The 22,438-nt window shown below is 43.7% G+C and overlaps 1 protein-coding gene across 11 annotated transcripts in view; it reads right to left on the bottom strand.

Moving 5' to 3' along the window:
• Positions 1-22,438, bottom strand: part of HIVEP3 (HIVEP zinc finger 3) — a 435,200-nt gene that overhangs the window by 332,981 nt on the left and 79,781 nt on the right. For 2 of the 11 annotated variants that reach the window (XM_050932278.1, XM_050932281.1), the window contains exon 1: positions 7,170-7,368. The exons of the other annotated variants lie outside the window; for them this stretch is intronic. The gene's annotated coding sequence lies outside the window, so the exon portion shown is untranslated. Of the gene's footprint in view, positions 1-7,169; positions 7,369-22,438 lie in introns of those variants that run through there. 11 annotated transcript variants of the gene reach the window in all.

Below are 22,438 nucleotides of genomic sequence, written 5' to 3'. Positions count from 1 at the left end.
TTATCTACCCCTTTCTTGATGATTCCCAACATTCTGTTTGCTTTTTTGACTGCCGCTGCACACTGAGTGGATGATTTCAGAGAACTAGCCACAATGACTCCAAGATCTCTTTCTTGAGTGGTAACAGCTAATTTAGACCCCATCTTTGTATATGTATAGTTAGAACTATGTTTTCCAAAGTGCATTACTTTGCATTTATCAACATTAAATTTCATCTGCCATTTTGTTGCCTAGTCACCCAGTTTTGTGAGATCCTTTTGTAGCTCTTCACAGTCTGCCTGGGACTTAACTATCTTGAGTAGTTTTGTAACATCTGCAAATGTTGCCACCTCGCTGTTTACCCCTTTTTCCAGATCATTTATGAATATGTTGAATAGGACTGGGCCCAGTACAGATCCCTGGGGGACACCACTATTTACCTCTCTCCATTCTGAAAAGTGACCATTTATTCCTACCCTTTCTTTCCTATCTTTTAACCAGTTACCAGTCCATGAGAGAACCTTCCCTCTTATCCCATGACTGCTTATTTTGCTTAAGAGCCTTTGGTGAGGGACTTTGTCAAAGGCTTTCTGAAAATCTAAATACATTATATATCTGGATCTCCTTTGTCTGCATTCTTGTCGAGCCCCTCAAAGAATTCTAGTAGATTGGTGAGGCATTATTTCCCTTTACAAAAACCATGTTGACTATTTCCCAACAAATTATGTTCATCTATGTGTCTGACAATTTTGTTCTTTACGATAGTTTCAACCAATTTGCCTGGTACTGAAGTGAGGCATATTAGCCTATAGTTGCCAGGGTCACCTCTGCAGCCCTTTTTAAAAATTGGCGTCACATTAGCTATTCTCTAGTCATTTGGTACAGAATAAAATAAATGATATATAAAATAAAATCTCAGCACAACACCCTCAACTATTTGATGTTGTGAAACAAATACAAGTTTAGGATCTGATCCTGCAAACACTGACTAAAGGGTGTTGTTGCAACAGTGAGTTGTTCCATTGATTTGAATGGGATTGCTCACGGTAGTAACCACAACTTGTAGCCGTTATTTTCAGGATCAGGATGTTAGGATTTAATATTAGTTTTACTATTTATCTTGTAAAGAAATCTGCCTTTGCCTTTTTAACTACATGAAAGTAACAGTCAAGTATGTCTTGCTAGGTGGATTGTTGAGAGGTTTACCTTGCCATTACTTTTCTGCAGCGGCTGAGTGCAGCATTTCTTTCTCTACTAACTGTGTTCTTGTCAATTTGGCACACCGTGCTTGCTGGATTTTTCACCTGCAAGCTTTAACCCTTTTCCCTGCAATGCTCAACTGGGGCTTGTGTCCTGCTGTATCACCAGCTCTTCAAAATGACAAATGTAACATGAGGCAGCATCAGTCATGCTTTGCCCTGGGTACCTGCAACACTGAGCAGCTCCTGAGTGCATGCACTGCCCAGAGTAGCATAGCTTTGCTCCTGTTTTCTTCTTTGTTGTCATAAATATCCCTGCAGATGTCACTGATAACGCCAATCCCATTCTGGGAAGAGGTTTGGTAATTAATTTGTGCTCCCGCTGTTGGCTAGTGGTTCTGTAGCTGCAGAAAAGTTACACTGAATTACAATAACAAAGAGAGGCTAGTGTCCTTACTATTGTTCGTAGTACTGCCAACCCTAACGGCCAGGTCTGCCCTGCTTCTATAAATCAGCCAGGTTCAAAACTCATTGAGCAGCTACAAAAATGTCATGCAATTGGCTTACACTGAGTTAGCTTTATAAATAAATGATCAATATTTATGTTTGGCCTGTCTCCCCATTTGTTTATTTACTAACCTTTCGAGAGATGCTTTTATCCCCAATACATGTGCAATCACTTGGGGCTGAAAACTCGACCTGAAATGCACACACACAAATGGAAGGCTCCCCACACCAGCATGGAGTAGAACTCCATGCCCCGTCTCCTAACCCCTCCCAGTCTTTTCCCTCTCCTTACCCCTCCCTTAACGATACCTTGCTTCCCTCTGAATCCTCACAGATCCTCTCATCTGCACTTCCCCTCATTCACCTGCCCCATCCCGTCCCCCACCTCTACTGTCCATTCTCCCATCCCTATTCCCCTCCTGACTTCCCCATGGCCTCCTTACAGTCTTCTGCCACTCATTTTTCTCTTCTCTTCAGTCTCAGTTTCTGCCCCTTCCATTTTCCCTCCTTGTCGCCCACACTCTCCTGTCCCAACACTTCCTTGCTCCCTAATTTCCCACCACATTTCCTTCCTCTCCATTTCACTGCCTTCTCCTTGTGACATTTCCTGGGTGTACCCAGGGTTGTGAGGCCCCTCGCTACCACCTGCCGTTAGCATGAGGACATCTCTTCTGTGCCTGTGGTGGTCAGCTGCCCAGCTCCATCAGCCATAGGCAACACGAGGACTGCCCTCTCAGCCTACACAGGCCCCGCTCTCTCTCTCCAGGTTAGTGACAGGCACACTCCAACCCCTGAGCCCGTCTCCATGGAGTGTCCTGCCCCTGGTCCACTGGACGCTCGCAGTATTCACAGATTCGCTGCTTCGAAAGCAGTACACTCCTGCATATCAGTTCCACCTCAGATCATCACTCAGGTTAACATACAGCACTTTGATGGGTTTATAGTGAAAGTATGGAAACATTTATTTATCAAAGCACAGAAATTCAGGTAACAGCAAGTAAAAGTATTGGATACCGTTGGTCACATGTAAAATATAATAGTAACACACATTCTAGACCTAAACTTACTTAACTAGATATTTTAATGTCTTACAGAGTAATGTTCACCCAAAGCAGGCTTGGCTGTGATCTTGCGTTCATAAGACAAGTCATGTGTCTATTTGCACCCCAAGATATATCAGAATAATCCACTGTCCTTATTCATAAGGAGCACACTACCCTGCAGGTTGTTTTTTTCCTGTGTACTCTTTTCTTGTAGATTTTCATAGAATCATAGACTATTAGGGTTGGAAGGGACCTCAGGAGATCATCTAGTCCAACCCCCTGCTCCAAGCAGGACCAATCCCCAGATTTTTAACCCAGTTCCCGTAATGGCCCCCTCAGGGATTGAACTCACAACCCTGGGTTTAGTAGGCCAATGCTCAAACCCCTGAGCTATCCCTCCCTCTCTTAATCAGCATTTGGCTCAGTATGCACATAAATATACATTGTACATTGTGCAGGACGCAGTACACAACGACCTGATATTTTGCATTGATTGCAGTGACCAGTGGGCTTCTGACTCTCGGTAGAGACCCCACATGCCACCTTTTAGGGAATCATGATGCATATCTGATCCAAGGAATCCCTGTACAATCCTATGTACCCCTTGTGCCCTCTGCCAGCTAGCATCAAGATGACCCTGGCCACAACTCCCACATCCTGTGCCTGTAGCCTCCCTCCCGACCTCTTACATTCATTTAATTATTGTCCTATCCAGAGCCAAGTCATTAAAAACTCAGAAAATAAATACCAAGTCTCCTTTACTGAACTCTGGCAATGAGGCACAGCAAAAAAGAATTCACATTATAATATTAAAAACTTGGATTTTGTGCTAAATCAGCAAAAAGTCTGCATAAGGTTTTTGCTGGATATTGTCCATGGCAACCATATTATTAAAACAAAATCAGATTGCAGTGCATCACAAGAGAAGTTTAAAGACAATGTGTTAATATCAGACCACGTCAGCATCTTTACATTACATTAATTCCGCTATTGGCTCAAAGTCAGACTTATTTCCTTCAGACCAATTAAGCAGCCAAGAGGGAACTCCATGAGAAGAAAAACATTCATGTCTAATACTCAGTGCTCTGATCCTTGAGTTGACAGAAGCTAAACTGCTGTGGAGAAGACAAAATCGGCCTCAGGTAGTAATGAGGAAGGGAAGTGGTGTTAGTCTTAGATCAGGAGTTGGCAAACTACGGCCCGGGGGCCACATCCGGTCCTTCAGACATTTTAATCTGGTCCTCGAGTTCCCACCAGCATAGGGGGTCGGGGGCTTGCCCCACTCTGTGCATGTCGTGACTCCATGCAGCTCCCGGAAGCAGCAGCATGTCCCTGCTCCAGCTCCTACATGCAGGGGCAGCCAGGGGACTTCACACACTGCTCCTGCCCCAAGCACTACCTCCACAGCTCCCATTGGCCAGGAACCACAGCCAATGGGAGCTGCAGGGGCAGTGCCTGTGGATGGGGAAGCGCACAGAGCTGCTTGCCTGAGTCTCTGCGCAGGAGTCAGAGGGGTGACATGCTGCTGCTTCCGGGAGCTGCTTGAGGTAACCACCATCCGGAGCCTGCACCCTGACTCCCTCCCGCACCCTAACCCCCTGGTCCAGCCTTGATCCCCCTCCTGCCCTCCAAACCCCTCGGTCCCAGCCCAGAGCACCCTCTTGCACCCTGAACTCCTCATTTCTGGCCCCAGCCCAGAGCCTGCACCCTCAGCCGGAGCCCTCACCCCCTCCCACACCCCAACCCCCAATTTCGTGAGCATTCATGACTCGGCACACAATTTCCATACCCAGATGTGGCCCTCAGGCCAAAAAGTTTGCCAATCCCTGTCTTAGATCCTTCTGTAGTAATAACCAGTTAGTCAAAGAGCAACGCCAGTTCTAGAAGGAGTAGTCACTAGTCAAAGGGTACATGGTTTGGGGACAAAGCACACGCTGAACATCAAAATGGCATCTCAAACTCTGCTTCAATTTACCATTGTGTTCTAGCAACATAACCCAGTAAAGAGGGCACTGACTAGATGTCAAGAGAGCTGGGTTCTTCTCCCAGCCCTGCCACTAGCTTGCTGTGTAGTGTTGGGCAAATCACTTACTAGGTCCTGATTTTCAGAGGGCTGAATGCTCACAAGTCCAGCCTTCCTCAGAAAGATGTCTGTGGGTGATCAGCATCTCTGAACGTCTTTGCTAACTTCGCCCAGTTCTAGTGACCTGTAACTATAGTAAGTATAGCGTTTTCAGACAAAAATGTGATTCCGAAGTTGACAGTGTCCCTTTAAAATATTGGAAACTAGGACTTGGATATCTTGGAGAATTTCCTCTCTAGTGCACTGATTCACATGGGATTTGGGTTTAATGATGACCATTATTTTGTTACAATCAAACATGATATAGCACCATAAATTAATATTATGATGTCTATTGCGTCAAATGTCAATGACTGTTTGGTGACAGAAGGTTTGATTCAACATTCCCTGAACTCAAGAGATCAGGGCCCTATCTGTGAACTCAAGTGGTAACTTTATTTTGGTTCAAAATGTAGAAGATGTTCACATCACAAAACAACTACCATCACAATTAGCACCAGTCATGCCTTGGCAGTCTCAGCAGAGAAGCCACAGACTCAAGAGCCATGATTCCCGAATTCCCTTCCCATTTCTGGAGGCGATCTCAGGAAATTAAGAGGAAGGCACATTGGGGGCCACATAGGGGAAGTCTGCAATGCCCAACAGATTTTGTTCTGTCAACATCTGACATCGCCAGTCTTCACAACTGTCGATGTAGCACCTTCCTTCAGCAGCAAATTCACCAAAAATGTTAAAAGAAATATTATTTCAATCCTTACTTGTTATAAAAGTTTTTTGCTGCCACAGACATCAGGAGTATTACTGGCCTGTTCCTAAGAGGCACATCTAACACAAAGGTATCTTAGTGAACATGAAGATATCCCAAAGAAATTCTCTACCTGGGCCACAGCAATACACCAATACAGAAAACTCCACAAGACTGAGAAAAAAATGTTCAGATAAGAAAGATGTTACACAAATAAATGAGCTCAGACAGACGCAGGATTCCTAATGAACAAGAATTCATTTATAAGCATTATTGTAACAAATGAAGGACACCACGTAGAAATATTTCCCATCAAGCCAGTTCTTCTTACTTCTGCCAAGAACCTGACTCATCCACTGATAAAGATTTATTACATGACCAAGTATCCAAAAAACTGCCAGAACCTAATTTACTTGAAAACATCTTTTTTTGCAGCTAACATCCTGTGATTACTTCCACTTCTCTTTAAAATGCTAGGTGTATTGCCTTTAATAAATATGCAAGGAGAGAAAGAACATTTTGTTTGGCTGGGTAGTGGCTGTGGTATAACATTTATAGAAAGTTAATATCACATAATCTCTCATTTACACTCAAATACAGAAGTCATGAAACCAGCTAAAAGAATCTCTGGAAGGCCAAATGCAGTAATGAAACTGACACTTCACCAGGGCTCAGCAGAAATGTGCTGCAATTGCTGCCTGGATACAAGTGATGGACGGATGCCAGAGTAGGAGAAAGATAACGACACATGTTTAATTAAACTCTGTCCTTCCCAGAAGTGAGAGTTACCACCCCATAATCATTCTGCACACCCTGGGTCTGTAACAGTCTCTCAAGCAAAAGGTTTCTCTATTATCCAGAAGGAGAAACAAATCCTTAGAAGGGTGTTTGTTAACAAGCAAGGTGTCCTGTTTAATTTTCAACCTGGACTTTCAGCACAACACTGAGACAATCCTATTTAATTAGTGAAATGACCCCTTAATGATTCTCAGAACCAGGGCCGGCTCCAGACACCAGCCTACCAAGCACATGCTTGGGGTGGCACCTTGGGATGGGGCGGCACTCGGGGTTTGTTTTTTTTTGGTTCAGCCGGGCGGCGCTGGGGGGAGGTGGGGCTTGGGAGGCCTGGCACCATGCTGGGGGAGCAGGGACTTGGGCGGCGCAGGGCTAGGCAGGGGTGGGCTTCAGCGGCACGGGTGCTCGGGGGTCGGGGAACTTGGGCGGCGCGACACAATGCTCGGGGGGGCAGGGGACTTGGGCGGCACGACGCTCGGAGGGGCGGGGGACTTGGGCGACATGACGCTCGGGGGCAGGGACTGGGGTGACGTGACGCTTGGGGGGCGGGGCAAAGCGATGTTTGGGGGCGGGAACTTGGGCAACGAGACACTCGGGGGTGGGGCAGCGTGACGCTCGGGGGAGCGGGGGACTTGGGCGGCGCAACGCTCAGGGGGCGGGACGGCACTCTGTTTTCGCTTGGGGTGGCAAAAATGTTAGAGCTGGCCCTGCTCAGAACTCATGCTCAACAACTAGATTACCTGACAATCTAGGATATCGGTGGCCACACCTACTCCTTTACTGTCCTTTCTTACACCAAACCTCCCTTTACACCTTACCTGCTAGTATTCCTTCTCGCCTGTATGTAATTCTCAAAAATCAAGATCTTCCAGGACAGTGTGTTTTTTAGAATATATTTCATCTGGTGGCTGGAGACAAAAGCCCATCTTATCCCAGGACAGGTGCAGCATTGACTTCCCTCGCCGTCTCGAGAAAGGGGTGAGAGTCATTCAACTTCCATGTTCCTGTGATGGGGTGTACTAGAGCCTTTGAGGCCCTCCGCTGGAGTCCTCTCGGTCCTACCACACTCCACCCCAGAAAGGAGCAGTGAAGGTGGGTCCTCCAAGCCTGCCTAGAAAGGCTGCAGGGAAGCAGCCAATCAGAGCCCACCTGGCTCAGTTAAAAGGAGCTGCAGGGCCTGAGCAGATCAGTTGCTGGCTTGGACCAGAAGGGTGAGGAAGGAGTAGGAGGCTGTGAGACTCTCCAGGTGAGGAAGCCTGAGAAACCCCCTGCGCAGGCAGGAAACAGACAGAGAATCCTGAAGTAAGGGTGAAAGGGAAGGGGCTATGTGGGAACTGGTCCAGGGAATAGCAGCAGTAGTAGTTATTACACAAAGCAGCATGTGGCTGCTATTTGTAGGGTCCCTGAGGAGCACTGGGAGCAGAGAGAGAGTGTGCAGGTTTGCACCCACCCGATGGAAGGTGCTCACGAGAGGTGAGACCGCACCGTCACAGTTCCATTTAGGCCGTGCCACCTCGGAAGTCACTTAGTGCCAAATGTCACGATGATTTTTGTAGTGCAGACATTTATCCATCAGGAACAGTAGAGGTATCATAGTAGAGATATCAACAACTTGTTTCACAGAGACCACCAAAATGAGGCCTTTCAGTCACTACCAACCTAGGACACTTAAAATCCATAAAAATAAACAAATAAAATATAAGGGCTCTGAATACAGGATCCTTCTTGCACTGCTGTCTCTGGAACCAGTATTTCCCAGATTTCCGTAGTGCCTGGGAGCCCCCGTCATGGACCAGACCCCCACTGAGCTCAGAGCTGTACAAACGACAGTCCCCCTCCCAAACAGCTCACAATCCATCAGCTGTAAAGCTGAATAATTTAAAATCTAACAATTAAAATGACAAACTGTCCCCCTTTCTCATCTCACATGCGGATATTGGCCTAAACAGACTAGAACCAAGTGACATTAGGAACAGTGCATCATCATTTCTCCAGCACCATATTCTCGTTGCTCTAGAATGCTACAGTTGAAGCTCTGGGCAGAGAGAGAGTTATTCCCTGTAGCAGATATGTGCCTCTAGAATACACTGCCTTTTGAAATATGCTTACGCACAAGCTTGGTGCCATTTACAAAGAGCTGCAAGAAACACCTTTTTGTCCAGGCCTTCCAAATGGTTAAAGTTCCTGGGATCCCAGCTGATTAGTTAGATAAAACACTGGGGAGCAAGGACTTTGGGCTCCTTTTTTTGGATCATTAATGGCTCAGCTCTCCCCTTATAAACCCATTGTGATGGGTTTGCTAAATGTCCAGTAATAAATGTTTAAAACTATATTTTAGAAGATCTAATCTCTTAATTCAGAAGATGCAGCCCCCAGGCTAATCCTAAATCTAAATCAGGAGTGGCCAATCCCACACCTCCTGATCAGCTGTTTCTTAGTGCGCAGGAGGCTCTGGGGCGGGGGAGAGAGGGAGGAGTGAGGTCATTGCAGGGGAGAGGGAGGGGGCGGGAGTGGGGGCAGAGCCTGTGGCAGAGCCAGGGGTTGAGCAGTGAGCACCCCCTGGCACATTGGAAAGTTGGCGCCTGTAGCTCCAGCCCTGGTCTGTGCCTATACAAGGAGCCTCATATTAACTTCTGAAGAGCCGCACGTGGCTCCGGAGCCGCAGGTTGACCACCCCTGCTCTAAATCATCATCCTCATGACCACATACCCCATTGCTCTTTGTTCCTTTGTCCATCCAAACTGTACTGGTTCTACAGAAACTCCCACCTCCCTCACTCCTTCACTTCACTTCCAGCTCCACTGGTCCAAAAACTAGCTTATAAATAACTCAAGCAACATCATCAAGATGTGCACATAGCAAACTTAAAAAGCCACATAGCCTTACTTGTGTAACCTTTGCACTCCGTCCTACTGTACCTCTCATTTTTTCTGCTTCTGACCCACTCATTGACTCTTCTATAAAATTAGGCCCCAATCATTCAAGTAATTCCATGCAGTTATTTGGGGTCGGGAAGGAATTTTCCTCCAGGGCAGATTGGCAGAGACTCTGAAGGTTTTTCGCCTTCCTCTGCAGCATGGTGCACAGGTCACTTGCTGGAGGATTCTCCGCAGCCTGAGGTCTTCAAACCACAATTTGAGGACTTCAATGGCTCAGACATAGGTTAGGGGTTTGTTACAGGAGTGGATGGGTGAGATTCTGTGGCCTGCATTGTGCAGGAGGTCAGACTAGATGATCAGAATGGTCCCTTCTGAGCTTAAAGTCTATGAGTCTATGAGAACCTTGTGCCCACACAGAGTCCCTTAGACTTCAATGGGGCTACACAGACGTAAGACTCTGCCTCCATAGAAAAGCTTGCAGGATCGGGGCTTTAGATTGTCAGCTCTTCAGGACAGAGATCATAAAACACCCACTAGGCTTGGGTGCTGTAAAATGGGGAAAAAATCATCAAAATCAATATCCTCACTGTCATTTTGGTATTTCTGCAGGGTTCCCCAGACAGATCCATCTTTCAGCTGACAGATGGCCTGTTTAGAAAGCATGTAAAGAGCTCTGCTGCACACCTAATAGAGATATTTCCATCCTTAGAAGCAGCACAGCTTTCCTTTACCTGGCTTGCTCACCTGGCACCATGATACCCTTGTGCACACTCAACAGTGAAGGGAACTGGAAATAACTCAGTCCAAGCAAACACACTTGGGAAAAGAGCCTTTAAATCAGAGAAAGCAGAATGGGAAAAGTTCTGTTAGGTCAGCCCTTGGTCTATCACTAAGTAGTTAGAGGATTAGTCAGGTAAAGTGCTCATATCTACCTGAAAGAACCCTCCAGTCCTATTTATTCAGTGGGAAATTGTATAGGAGGGTAAAGAGAGAAAGCCATCAATCCACAGCCTCACTCCTTGGATCAGCTCAGCTGGTGGTCACCAATGCCTTGACTCTCATGCCTGAGTCCAGGAGGAGTGCTGGATATTTCCCTGGGCTGAGAAGACTGGGTTTGATTTGCAGACTTGCATGACATCACAACCTCCTCTATGCAGGAAACGACAGGGCTTTGTCTCCTGAGAAAACACTCTGAGAATTTGGCTGACGCTTTTGTTACTAAGGAAAAGTTTCAGTTAAATTAGTTTCTCTTTCTCCCAGCTCCCTGACACTTTGGCAGTTAATTTCCTATATATAGAAAAGAACAAACCAGCAGGAAGTTTTGTTCAGTCCCAGTAGCACCCTTTTGCACATAGTGAAATGTGTTCAGGACCCAGATGACACTCTGACCTCGTAACACACAGCACGCTGTGCTTCAAAGGTCACTTCTTGGCATCAGTCACAGGCTGCTGCTCCTGTTTCAGGACAGATCTGAATCTTATGGAAATGCGGGGTCTCTGCACCCCTCCTCCTGCTGCGTAGGCACAGAAGCTTCCCTCGTCTTATTCCCTAATCTCTCCTACCATGTGGGTGCAGAGCCCTCCCTCTGGGTTCCTCCTGCTTGGAGTAGAGTTCCCCTTCCTTCCCCTTTGGGCTCTCCCTTTGTGCATGCCCAGAGCCCCCAGTCTCTATTCCTGTTGTGCAGGGGCAGAGATCAACCCCCTCGTCTGTTATGCTGTACAGAGGTCTAGACAGCAAAGTCATCTCATTGCCAAGGCAGCTCTGACACTCGGCCATCTGCTGCTTGTGACGAGCACTTCAGAAGGTGCCAGGATTCTTACCAGCACCTGTTCCAGCCGAGTTCCATACAGAGTAGAGCCCAGCCCAGAGCTCACCTCTGCTTCACAGACAGGCAGACAGAACTGAGAGTTAGTTCAGACGATGTGGAACAGGACATCCAAGACAAGGTTTGCAAACTCCAAGTAATCCAAGGTCAGAGAAAAGCTGTAACCTTGGGAGTTTAATACAAGCCTGGAGTGGCCAGTATTAATTTTTAGAGTCCTTGCAGGCCCCCACTTTCTGCACTTGAAGTGCCAGAGTGGGGAATCAGCCTTGATAAAGGGGTACAAGGCTGCCTTTCTGAATACCTCCATTTTCTTCAAGGCCACTGTTAGATTGTACCAGTCTGTGCCTACTCCAGGTAAGCTACTGACCCTACTGCTAGAGAAGAGACAAAGGAGGAAGGCAATGACTGCATAAATGGAAGAGACCAGCTTGATTCATAGATTCCAAGGCCAGAAAGGACCACTATGATCATCTAGTCTGACCTTTTGCATAGCACATGCCAGAGACCATCCTCTAGAATAATTCCTAAGAGCAGATCTTTCAGAAAAACACTGAATCTTGATTTAAAATGATCAGTGACAGAGAACCCACCACAAACTTTGGTAAGTTGCTTCAATGGCTCTCTTCTCTCTTTTAAATATATACACCTTACTTCCAGTCTCAATTTGTCTAGCTTTAACTTTTAGCCATCAGATCAAGTTATACCTTTCTCTGCTAAACTGAGAGCCCATTATCAAATATTTGTTCTCTATGTAGGTACTGACAGACTGTGATCAAGTCACCCCTTAACGTCTCTTAGATTGAGCTCTTTGAGTCTAGCACTATAAGACATGTTTTCCAACATTAAACATTCTCATGGCTCTTGTTTGAACCCTCTCCAATTCATCAACCTCCTTCTTGAATTGTGGGCACCAGAACTGGACACAGGATTCCAGCAGCACTCACACCAGTGCCAAATACAGAGGTAAAATAACCTCTCTACTGATACTCAAGATTCCCCGGTTTATGCATCCAAGAATCGCATTAGCCCTTTTGGCCACAGTGTCGCACGTTCAGATGATTATCCACCACCAACCCCAACTCTTTTTCAGTCATTGCTTCCCAGGATAGAGTCCCCTGGCCTGTAAACATGACCTACATTCTTTGTTCCTACATTTACACATGTACATTTAGCTGCATTAAAACACATTGTTGGCTTGTGCCCAGTTTGCCAAGTGATCCAGATCAGACTGCATCAGTGACCTATCCTCCTTGTTATTTACCCACTCCCTCAAGTTTTGTGTCAGCAGCAAACTTTATCAGTGATGATTTTATGTTTTCTTCCAGGTCATTAATAAAATAGAAGTTAAACAGTGTAGGGCCATGAACTGATCCCTTCCGGGCCCCACACCATCGCTCAGTGATCACTATGATAATCCACTGGCAGCACTTCAGGCAAAGTGCTTCAGGCAAGCGGTGGCATAGGAAGTAGATCAATGGTATTTTATTAGTAAGTAGGATCAGGTGCAAGGACTGCAGGAGGAAGAAAAAGAGCAGGGATACAATGGGCTTTTCTCGCCACATGCATATTATAACATTTCAAATGTGCTGACTGACTGAAAGCACTGCTACAGAAAAGAGAATACAGGAGCACTCTCAAATTCTGTAGTATTTTCACAGATGGCATGGCCCAGAACTACAGGAAGTGTGTCTCCGAGAAGCATGACAACACCTGTAGGCTTTTTGTGGGGGCCAGTAAGTGTCATGCAAATTATTCAAGCCCTGAGTTTGATAAGTAGGAATCATGGGGCCAATTCCGACAAAGTACGTCTGAAGAAAGGATGGAGATTGACATCCATGAAGGCCACATTTTTTCCCTGTAATCTTGGTCCAGAAGTGTACAAAAGGAAGACAACACTGTCATATGTGACTCTTTCTTGACAAACTTTCCAGCAGATGTATGATGCTGTATCATTTATATATACACTTAGCCAATAGTGACCAGCAATTTTAAGCACTCTGCTCTTCTCCCCTGGAGGATTTGAGACATTCTTTGGAGAGTTTTTACAATCTGACTACAATTAAGCAAGCCTTTTCTTATTATGTAAAATCAACTTGTTCACTGAGCAATCTTACATCACCTGCATGTATGGATAGATCAAAAGATCATCTAAATCCTAACAAACACAAACTCAAACCACTGACAGCAAAGAAATAAAGAAACTAAAGGGGCTAGATCAGGGATCTCAAACTCAAATGACCACGAGGGCCACAGGAGGACTAGTACATGGCCCGAGGGCCGCATTACTGACACCTCCCTCCCCCGCCACCCTCAGCTCCACCCCCATTCCACCCCTTCCATGAAGCTCCGCCTCTTCCTCCTCCTTCCCTGCCCCCATTCCAACCTCTTCCCCAAAATCCCCACCCCAAATCCGCCTCCTCCCTGCCCCCGGTGCACGTCGGGCCGGAGTTGCTCTACATAAACGCTGGGGGAGGGCGAGGGTTCCACAAGGAGCTCACAGGCCACAGAAAATAACCTCACGGGTCGCATGTGGCCTGCGGGCCACGTGTTCGAGACCCCTGAGCTAGATCCTCATCTGGTGTTAATCAGCATAGCTCCAATGAAGTCAATGTAGTTACACTGTTTTGGACCCACTGAAGAACTGGCCCAAGATTTAATTCTGAAGGTTTCAAAATCATGTTTTAGACAACATCCTATGGATAAATAAGAGAAGATAGGCCAATTCATGTATGTAAGTATTGCGAATGGGGTTTATATATACATACAAGTAGAGGATTATTGTCACTGTACCTGTGAGGGCCAATGGGCTGCCTGAGTGAGAAGCTCTGGATTGAGGAGCTATACACAGGCACATGCTCCGGTTTGCTTTGGCATTGCAATTTTCTTTGCACAATTAGAGGACACTTTCATTCAGAAGCAGTTCAGATAAACTAGAAATGCAAAAAGGGTTAGCTCATCATGTCCATTCCCCTGCCCATGCAACATCATTCACTACAGTCTGTTTTCCAGGGATTTAACAATGAATAATTGGTCTTCCAACTTTTCCTTTGGGAGACTATTTCATACTTTCCCCCAAAGAAATATTTCCTTAAATTCAACTTAAAATTGTACTCTGCTCCATTTCATTCCATTATTTCTAGTTATCTCCATCTGGATAACCCTGAACAATTCCTCTTTGTCCTGGGTCTTAGAAATATGGTCAAGAAACGAGAAGCATCTCCATTTGGGAACATAAATGACTCTAGATTCCATTGCATAATTTCTCTATAATCACTGGAGTTTGTAAAACTTCCTACTTGCAGTTTAAATTAATGTGCCACTTATCTCTTCTTCCAGATCATTAATGCTGCTGCTAAATAATTCAGTAATTAAATTCCTCATGTAAAGGTAAATCTGAATGCAACATGAATTTATTTAAATGACAAGATTTAAATCCCGCTCTATTGCATATATAATTGCCTCTAATATAGTATTTAACATTTTCCTCCTTTCTTGCATATTAATATTGGAAGATACAATAAACAGTAAATAAATAAATAACAGGCCAAAAATAGGAAGGCAAAACAATGTTCCTGTTTAATGTTTTTCTACCTTTAATGCTCTTCCACCTATTTAATGTTCTTCCGAAGGACTCACTAGCCAAGTGGGTCTCCAACTTTTTTACTGGCGACCCCTTTTACACAGCAAGCTTGTGAGTGCGACCCCCCTACTAAATTAAACACACTTTTTAATATATTTAACACCTTTATAAATGCTGGAGGTGAAGCAGGGTTTGGGGTGGAGGCTGACAGCTCACGACCCCCCACGTAATAACCTCACGACCTCCTGAGGGGTCCCAACCCCCAGTTTGAGAACCCCTGCACTAGCCTGAAACCACTTAAATATGTACCATATGAATGAAGCATCAGTATTCCAACACCAGAATATGGAATAACGAACAGTAATGGGGGGGGTTGTACTTTTAAAAAAAGGGGGGATGTAAAGAGGCTAGAAGATCCTCTCCTGGTTTTATAAGGTTTTGTTCCAAGGCAGTCTGTATCCCCAGTTCAGCTCAATATGTCTTTTATTGAACTGTGAATATGAAATATATGTTGTGAGATGGACTTAGAGAGATTGATTTATGGTGCCCCACATACAGAAACAGGCATAGATACTGTGATTATCACAGGTGAGCAAATTCTGAGCTTTAGGACTTCAGTTACTCTTTCTCTAACTCAGAATTGACTTCAGGAGATTTCATCCTAATGAGAATTTACATTTCCACCAGTGTCCTCATGCCAATGTGGGACTAGGATTTACCCTTCCTGGCAGCAGGTGAGAACCAGTCAAACCTACTTCCTGGCACCTTCCCTTCAATTCGAGGCATTCTACAGCCTCACACAAGTGAGTCCCATGCTCAGCAGAACTGAGCTAAAGAAAAACAGAATCAGACTCTTTTAACCAGCCACATGGACACCAAGTCATTTACTGCTCCCAGAATTAGACTTATAAACGCAAAGTCGTTCTCCCAGTTTCGTGCAGTGGGACAACCAAGAAACACTTTTTGGACAGACTGAATTCTTCATCCAAAGTAGGTACTTGTTCTGCACAGAAAGGTGAGACTTTACAAAACACATCCAGAGAGCTCCTTTCAAAAACCAGCATCTGTTTAGATCCATAGAGGAGATGAATAAGAGGAGAAATGAGGGAGGGATATTAAATAATGAATGGTATAGAGTAGTAAATTCAGCACTCCTATTTTCCATTCCTCATAATACAAGAGCAAGAAGCCATCCAGTAAAACTGAAAAGAAACAAATTTAAAATCAATAAAAGGAAATACTTTTTAAAATTACATGATAACTGACTAAACTGAGGAGCTCATTACCACTACATAGCTTTGAGACCAAGAACTCGGCGTTCAAAAGTGGGTTAGAAATTTACACTGACAAAGAAAATATCCACAATTACACTAGTTAGGATAATAAATATAAGAGATATAAATCCTATTGCTTGAGGACATAATACAAACATTAGTAGCCTGGGGTAAAGAAGAACAGGTTATTCCATATCTATCCATTATGTGGCTGCCCCTTGCCCTGAAGCATCCTATACTGGTCACTGTTGAAGACAGGACACTGGATTAGACAGATTGGAGACATCTGATCTACCATGGTAATTCCCATGTTCCTAATGTCCAGTGTGTAATATTGGGTGAGCAGATAAACTCATTCTGTGCTGCAGAGCTAAACATTTTTTAACTGTACGCTCACTGCTGACAGCAACACCTAATACTTAGTGGACATTGAAGAAGACTCTACTGACACAGCGATGCATCATGCAATAGAAAGCAAGGGCTAAAGACCTTTCATTGTTCCCTCAGCCAAACCAGCCCTATGTACAGAAACCTCACTCTCTCTAAGACACGAGGAACTTGCCTCGTATGCAGGAACCAAAAGGAACCTTTTCCTCAGATGCTGGTGATATGACAAGAACAAGGTATCACAGTTATTTTTATCATGATCAATCTTGTATTTGCACGTCCCAGCTTCCTAAACCCCCATAAATTGCTCTCAGGGGACAAGGGCCTATAATTCACTAATTCTTCTACCTGATACACATTAGCAATGAACTTAGGATATAACAGCCTGATGGATCTGAAGCATTTCTACAATAGTATAAGACAACCTTGCTCCCTTGATGATAAACCGAAAGAAAAGTTAACCACTATGATCCAACCACAACTTGAAGGATGGTTTGCATGCCCTCTTGACAGCATGGTCCTGAAACCTGCTTTGCTCAGACTGAATGTTCACAAAGAAGAGAAAACATCTGCCTTACCTTTTGTTTTGAGCCATAAGAGCAGTTACTAGTGGAAGATGAAAATATGCAAGCTGCTTTCCTATGGTATATGACTCCTTATTCTACAAAAGCACAGCTTGGTCAAGTAGAGGAGGATAAAGTTTCTCCCAGGGGTCTCCTGTGGCTGCAGAGTTTCCAGCTCAAATATCCTTTGGAGACTTAGTCTAGACACTTAAAAAACTTTATCTCCCTATAAGTGGAGAGATCAAGTCCTTTTCGTATTGCCTATGGCAGTCTGGAGAACATGCTTAGCATAGCAGTCCCACTTTCCTTTGTCCCAGGCTTGCTTTGGAAGCTGAGCGGGACCAGGGCAGAGGACTTGGAATTCCGGTGTAGCTGTGGTCCTGGAGAGTATTCTCTACTTGCAGCTGCGGTTTTCCTCCTTATCTTGTCTTGCGTTCTACTTTCTCAAGGGATGGGAATCTTTTTCCTGAAAGTGCCCTTCTTGCTAAATGCCAACTCCTCAAAATTGACTGTCTGGAGATTTATTTATAAGGGGAAGGCCAAAGAAATTCACTCTTTGCCCCCAAAAAACCTGTGCCCTGTCTCTAAATAACTTATAGCTTCCCCAGCCAGCAATGTCTTTTTCTTCTAAGTATTTTTCTGTGTTTCACATTATCACATGCTCACTCCGTTACAACAACTGCATTACCCATGTGTGGCTTGTCCCCTCTATAAACTTCACAGTTAAATTGTTGAGATTATAAACCACCCCAAGACTCGAACAATCTAATTTATTTTATTTTCTGAAAATAGAGCCAAAATTAACAAGAGCCTAAAGCACCACTCACAGAGAAGAGAATAAAACATACTAATAGACAACTGGTTTATTAATAATAATTATGAAATAATAATTACTAATTAATAAATCCTAATACATTTTAGTCCTTCAGCATGCAATGATCAAGGGCCTCAAAGTGTCTCAAAAGAAAATAACTAAACAACATACTGCAAAACTGTAAAGTAAGAGGTCTGATGATGCACTCCTTCCCCAGGTCAAACTCCCGCTGAAGTCAGTGGGGTTTTGCCTAAGTAATAATGGTATGACTGGCCAAAGCAAGGAACCACAGATCAGAGACAAGCAAGTCACAGTGACACTGTAACATCTGGCAACAACCACACCATTAAAAAGGAAACAAACAAGCCTTCAGCTTAGCCCTGAAGGATGCCAGGGATGAAGTATGGCGTGTAGGAAGGAGGGAAGGGGAGTTGCCACAGTTATCCACCATGCAGAGAAACGCAAGCCACACAGGAAAGGAAGTACCAGAAAGTGATGTCACACTAGTTACATGTTAAATTCGAGGGAGGGAGTTGTCACCACCTGCTGGGAGAAAACGTAAATCCCAAACTCTCGGATTGGCAAGGGAGCGACGCAGAACAATCATTTATTCTTCTGATGCAGTTTTATGCACTGACATTGAGTTGCTTTTTTATAGTTTGACTCTATAACTATTTACGAGAAACTCTCTGTGGATTTAAAATAATCTGTCCAGATTGCCAAGCAGCCAGAGATAAACTATTCATGAAAGGGTTGATTTCACAGGTAGAGTAAGAACATCTCAACAATTCAACATATATTTTTTAGGAGCTGCTATATCTGCATAGATGAATAACTACAACATCAGACAGTTAAAATATTAAATAAAATAAGTTCTGCATGAAATGGGGAAAAAACCCAACCGCCCCACTCTATAAATCGTGTTTGTGCTTCCCACAAACTTCATCAGTGATGTATTTCTAACAAGTCTACTTATCCCCATGAAAATTCCACTCAGACTTGGTTCTTCCTCTCCTATTCCCCCAAGTCCAGCCTCCTGCGCTGAGGCACGACTACGTAAACCTAGACCATCCCAGACAAGTGTTTGTCCAAGTCATTCTTAAATACCTCCAGAGATGAGGATTCCATAACCCCCCATTGGAGGCCAATTCCTGTGCTTAACTACCCTTTGAGTTAGAAAGCTTTTCCTAATATCTAACTTAAACCTCCCTTGATGCTGATTAAGCCCATTACTTCTTGTTCTACTTTCAGTCCTCCATATAACCCTCTTGTTCACTGTCCTCCATATAACAGCCCATAACATATTGGAAGACTGTTATTAGATCCTGACTCCCCCCCAAGTCTTTTCTCCAAAATAAACATGCTCAAATTTTTTAACCTTTCCTCACAGGTCAGGTTTTCTAAACCTTTTATCATTTTTGTTCCTCTCCTCTGGATTCTCTCCAATTTGTGCACTCCAGCTGTGGTGTCGTCAGAGCGAAGCAGAGTGAGACAATTACTTCCTATGTCTAACATACAACAATCCTGTTAATACACCCCAGAATGATATTAGCCTTTTTTGCAACTGCATCACAGCATTGCATCACATATTCAATTTGTGATCCGCTATAACCCCCAGTACTACTACCTACCAAGTTATTCCTCATTTTGTAGTTAGGCATTTGATTTTTCCTTTCAAAGTGAAGAACTTCATACTTGTCTTTACTAAATTCATATTGATGATGTCAGACCAATTCTCATAATTTGTCGGGGTTGTTTTGAATTCTAATCCTGTCCTCCAGAGCACTCAGAACCCCGCCCAGCTTGGCGTCATCTGCAAATTTTATAAACATACTCTCCAATCCATTATTCAAGTCATTAATTAAAATATTGAGTTGTACCAGACCCAAGACTGACCCCTGCAGGACCCACTAGATATGCCCTCCCAGGCTGACACTAAACCTTTGATAACTACTTTCTGACAACAGTCTTTCAACCAGTTGTGCACTCACTTTACAGTAATTTCATCTAGACCACATTTCTCTAGTTTGCTTATGAAATGTCATGTGGGACTATGTCAAAAGCCTTATTAAAATCAAGATATATCGGTCTACTACTTTCCCACTATCCACTAGGCCAGTAACCCTGTCAAAGAAGAAAATTAGGTGGGTTTGGCATGATTTGTTCTTGACAAATCCATGCTGGCTATTCTTTAAAATACTATTATCCTCCAGGTGCTTACAAACTGATTGTTTAATAATTTGTTCCAGTATCTTTCCAGATATCAAAGTTAGACTGACTGGTCTATAATTCCCTCGGTCCTCTTTGTTCACCTTTGTAAAGATAGGTACTGTGTTTGCTTTTCTCCAGTCCTCTGGGACCTCATCTATCTTCTATGAGTTCTCAAATATAATTGCTAATGGGTCTGAGATTGCTTCAGCAAGTTCCTTAAGTAACCTAGGATGAAATTCATCAGGCCTTATTGATCTGAGTACATCTAACCTAACTAAACATTCTTTAACCCATTCTTTCCCTATTTTGGCTGGCATTCCTTCCCTCTTGTTGTTAATATTAAATGCTTTAAGTATCTGGTCACAATTAATCTTTCCAGTGAAGACTGGAACTAAATAGGTATTAAATACCTCAGCCTTCTTGATGTCATCAGGTATTAGCTCTCCTTCCCCACTAAGTAGAGGACCTACAGTTTTCTTGTCTTTTTCTTGCTCCTAATGTATTTAAATAACCTCTTCTTACTGGCTTCAAACAAGTGAAAGGTACTATTTAAACATACAAACATTACCAGCAGCCCAGTTAAGTATGTAAATCCTTATTAATAATCTTATCTAGTTAGGGTAAACACACTACTGTAATGCAAAAAATTACGCAGTATAAAAATCACAAAGAGCAGTGATGACCTAAGGAAGCAGCATTCTCCAAGCGTAATGTTCAGGAGAATGGAGTCCTACCCATATCAACCTGATGACTATTTTTCAAAACTGTTTTCATTCTTTCATTCTAATGAAATAATGACAGCCCTAAAACCTGAAATCCGAGTAATTCCTCCAGTGTTCCAATCTAACATGTGAGAAGTGACCTCGAAAAAGGTGGTGTTGTGGTTCCAAATGTATTGTCTCTCAGTGACACAGGACCAGACTTGTTCAGCTTACAAGGCAAAAGATAGTGGTGGTGTTTTTAACTGCCAGGCTACAAACCCCTCCCATGATCTGAGAGTTAATCTGTTTTTTTCTTTCTCACATATCGTCATTGGTAATAACAGTTCCACAAGCCAAATCAGGCTCTCAATGATAGCAGGGTAAACCAATAGCTTGTAAATTATAAGCGCTCGGTAAATACTTCTGTTGATAATGCACAAGTAGAAATAGAATCCAGCTCGGTCTCTACAGCTATGTTGGTTCTGCAAAGTTAAAATATTAATCAGCAATAAACACTTATTTTTGTCACTAAAGTCAGCAGATGAGACTCTGAATACACAAAAAGGGTGAAATTTATCCCTATGCAGAGGGCCAGCATAGAACCTAAGTACTATTTAAATTCCACTTAAACCCTCAAAAGAGGTGAATTTCACACAAAGCACAATGTGCTGAATATGAGGGGACCATTTTCACAATCACTTTACAGATGCAAACTAGTTAAGTCCTACGATTCTCCTGTTTACATTGTTAAACTCCATTTACTCCAATGGAGTTATTCCTAGATTTACACCACTGAGAGAGAAGTATCAGTCCCCAATTTTTTACACTCTCTAATTTTGCTGAAAATGTAGCTATAGAACGACAGCAAACCCATTGGCAGTACAAGCAATCACCTAACATACCCTGAAACTCACCTGAAAATATCACCAGGGCCTCTCTGCTGACATTGCCGGCAAGTCTGACAGTTGTCAAAGTGTATCATCTTTAGAAAATAGTTGGCCCTGATTCTGATCTCACTTATACCAGTTTCCACCACTGTCAATGGCCTCACTCAGGATTTAAATCAGCAAAGCTTAAAACTGAATCTGGCCATAAGTTTTTAGTAAATATTGCTCGGGGGCAGGCAGATAGTGCAGCCTTTTCTTCTACTGAGTATCCTTTACTCCTGCAAGTAGTCCAAGCAAGTCAATGGACTTATCCTGCTTTCTTATCCTACTGTCAATCAGGGGTAACGCCACTGAAGTCAGTGGGATTTAAATGGCATTAAGGAGATCAGAATCAGGCCAATGGGACTACTTGTATGAGTAAGTGCTACTCAACACAAGTAAAGGTTGAAAAACATGGATTTCAATGTCATGAACATTTAATATTATGTATATATAATTCCCCTGCCATTACTACAAAAACCTGCACAATTATCTTGCTAGGGTACCAATGTATCACTGACAAGTGCCATAAAGGTAAACACAGTCTTCTACAGCGCTGCAGGTTATCTTTGGCAAGTAAATGCTGCTTTGATCAGAGATCAGAAAAGCCATCAGGAAGCCATTCTGAATAGGCAGCTCTCTTTGGCGCCTGTTTCTACAAGCTGCAGAAGTATAAAACACATGGATGAAAAGCTTATTGCCAGGGAAACATTCTTTGTTCATCCTGGTAGTTTAAGTTCACTGAACAAGAGATGCTATCAGACTTGGGCTACAACAGCGAGCACCTTGTATTGTTGCTACTGTGCATGACTTGGGGGTGGGAGGAACAACAGCCACGCTCAGTTCATACAAGGAAGAAAATTGTTCAAGGGTGTCTCTAGCAATGCAGATATGTCAAATCAATCCTCAGCTCTATAAACAGGGCTG

This window comes from Gopherus flavomarginatus, chromosome 22 (genome assembly GCF_025201925.1).
Source record: "Gopherus flavomarginatus isolate rGopFla2 chromosome 22, rGopFla2.mat.asm, whole genome shotgun sequence".
In the NCBI taxonomy this organism is placed as follows: domain Eukaryota; kingdom Metazoa; phylum Chordata; order Testudines; family Testudinidae; genus Gopherus; species Gopherus flavomarginatus.
Note: the sequence above shows the minus strand (reverse complement) of the source record. Positions and strands in the feature narration are given on the sequence as shown.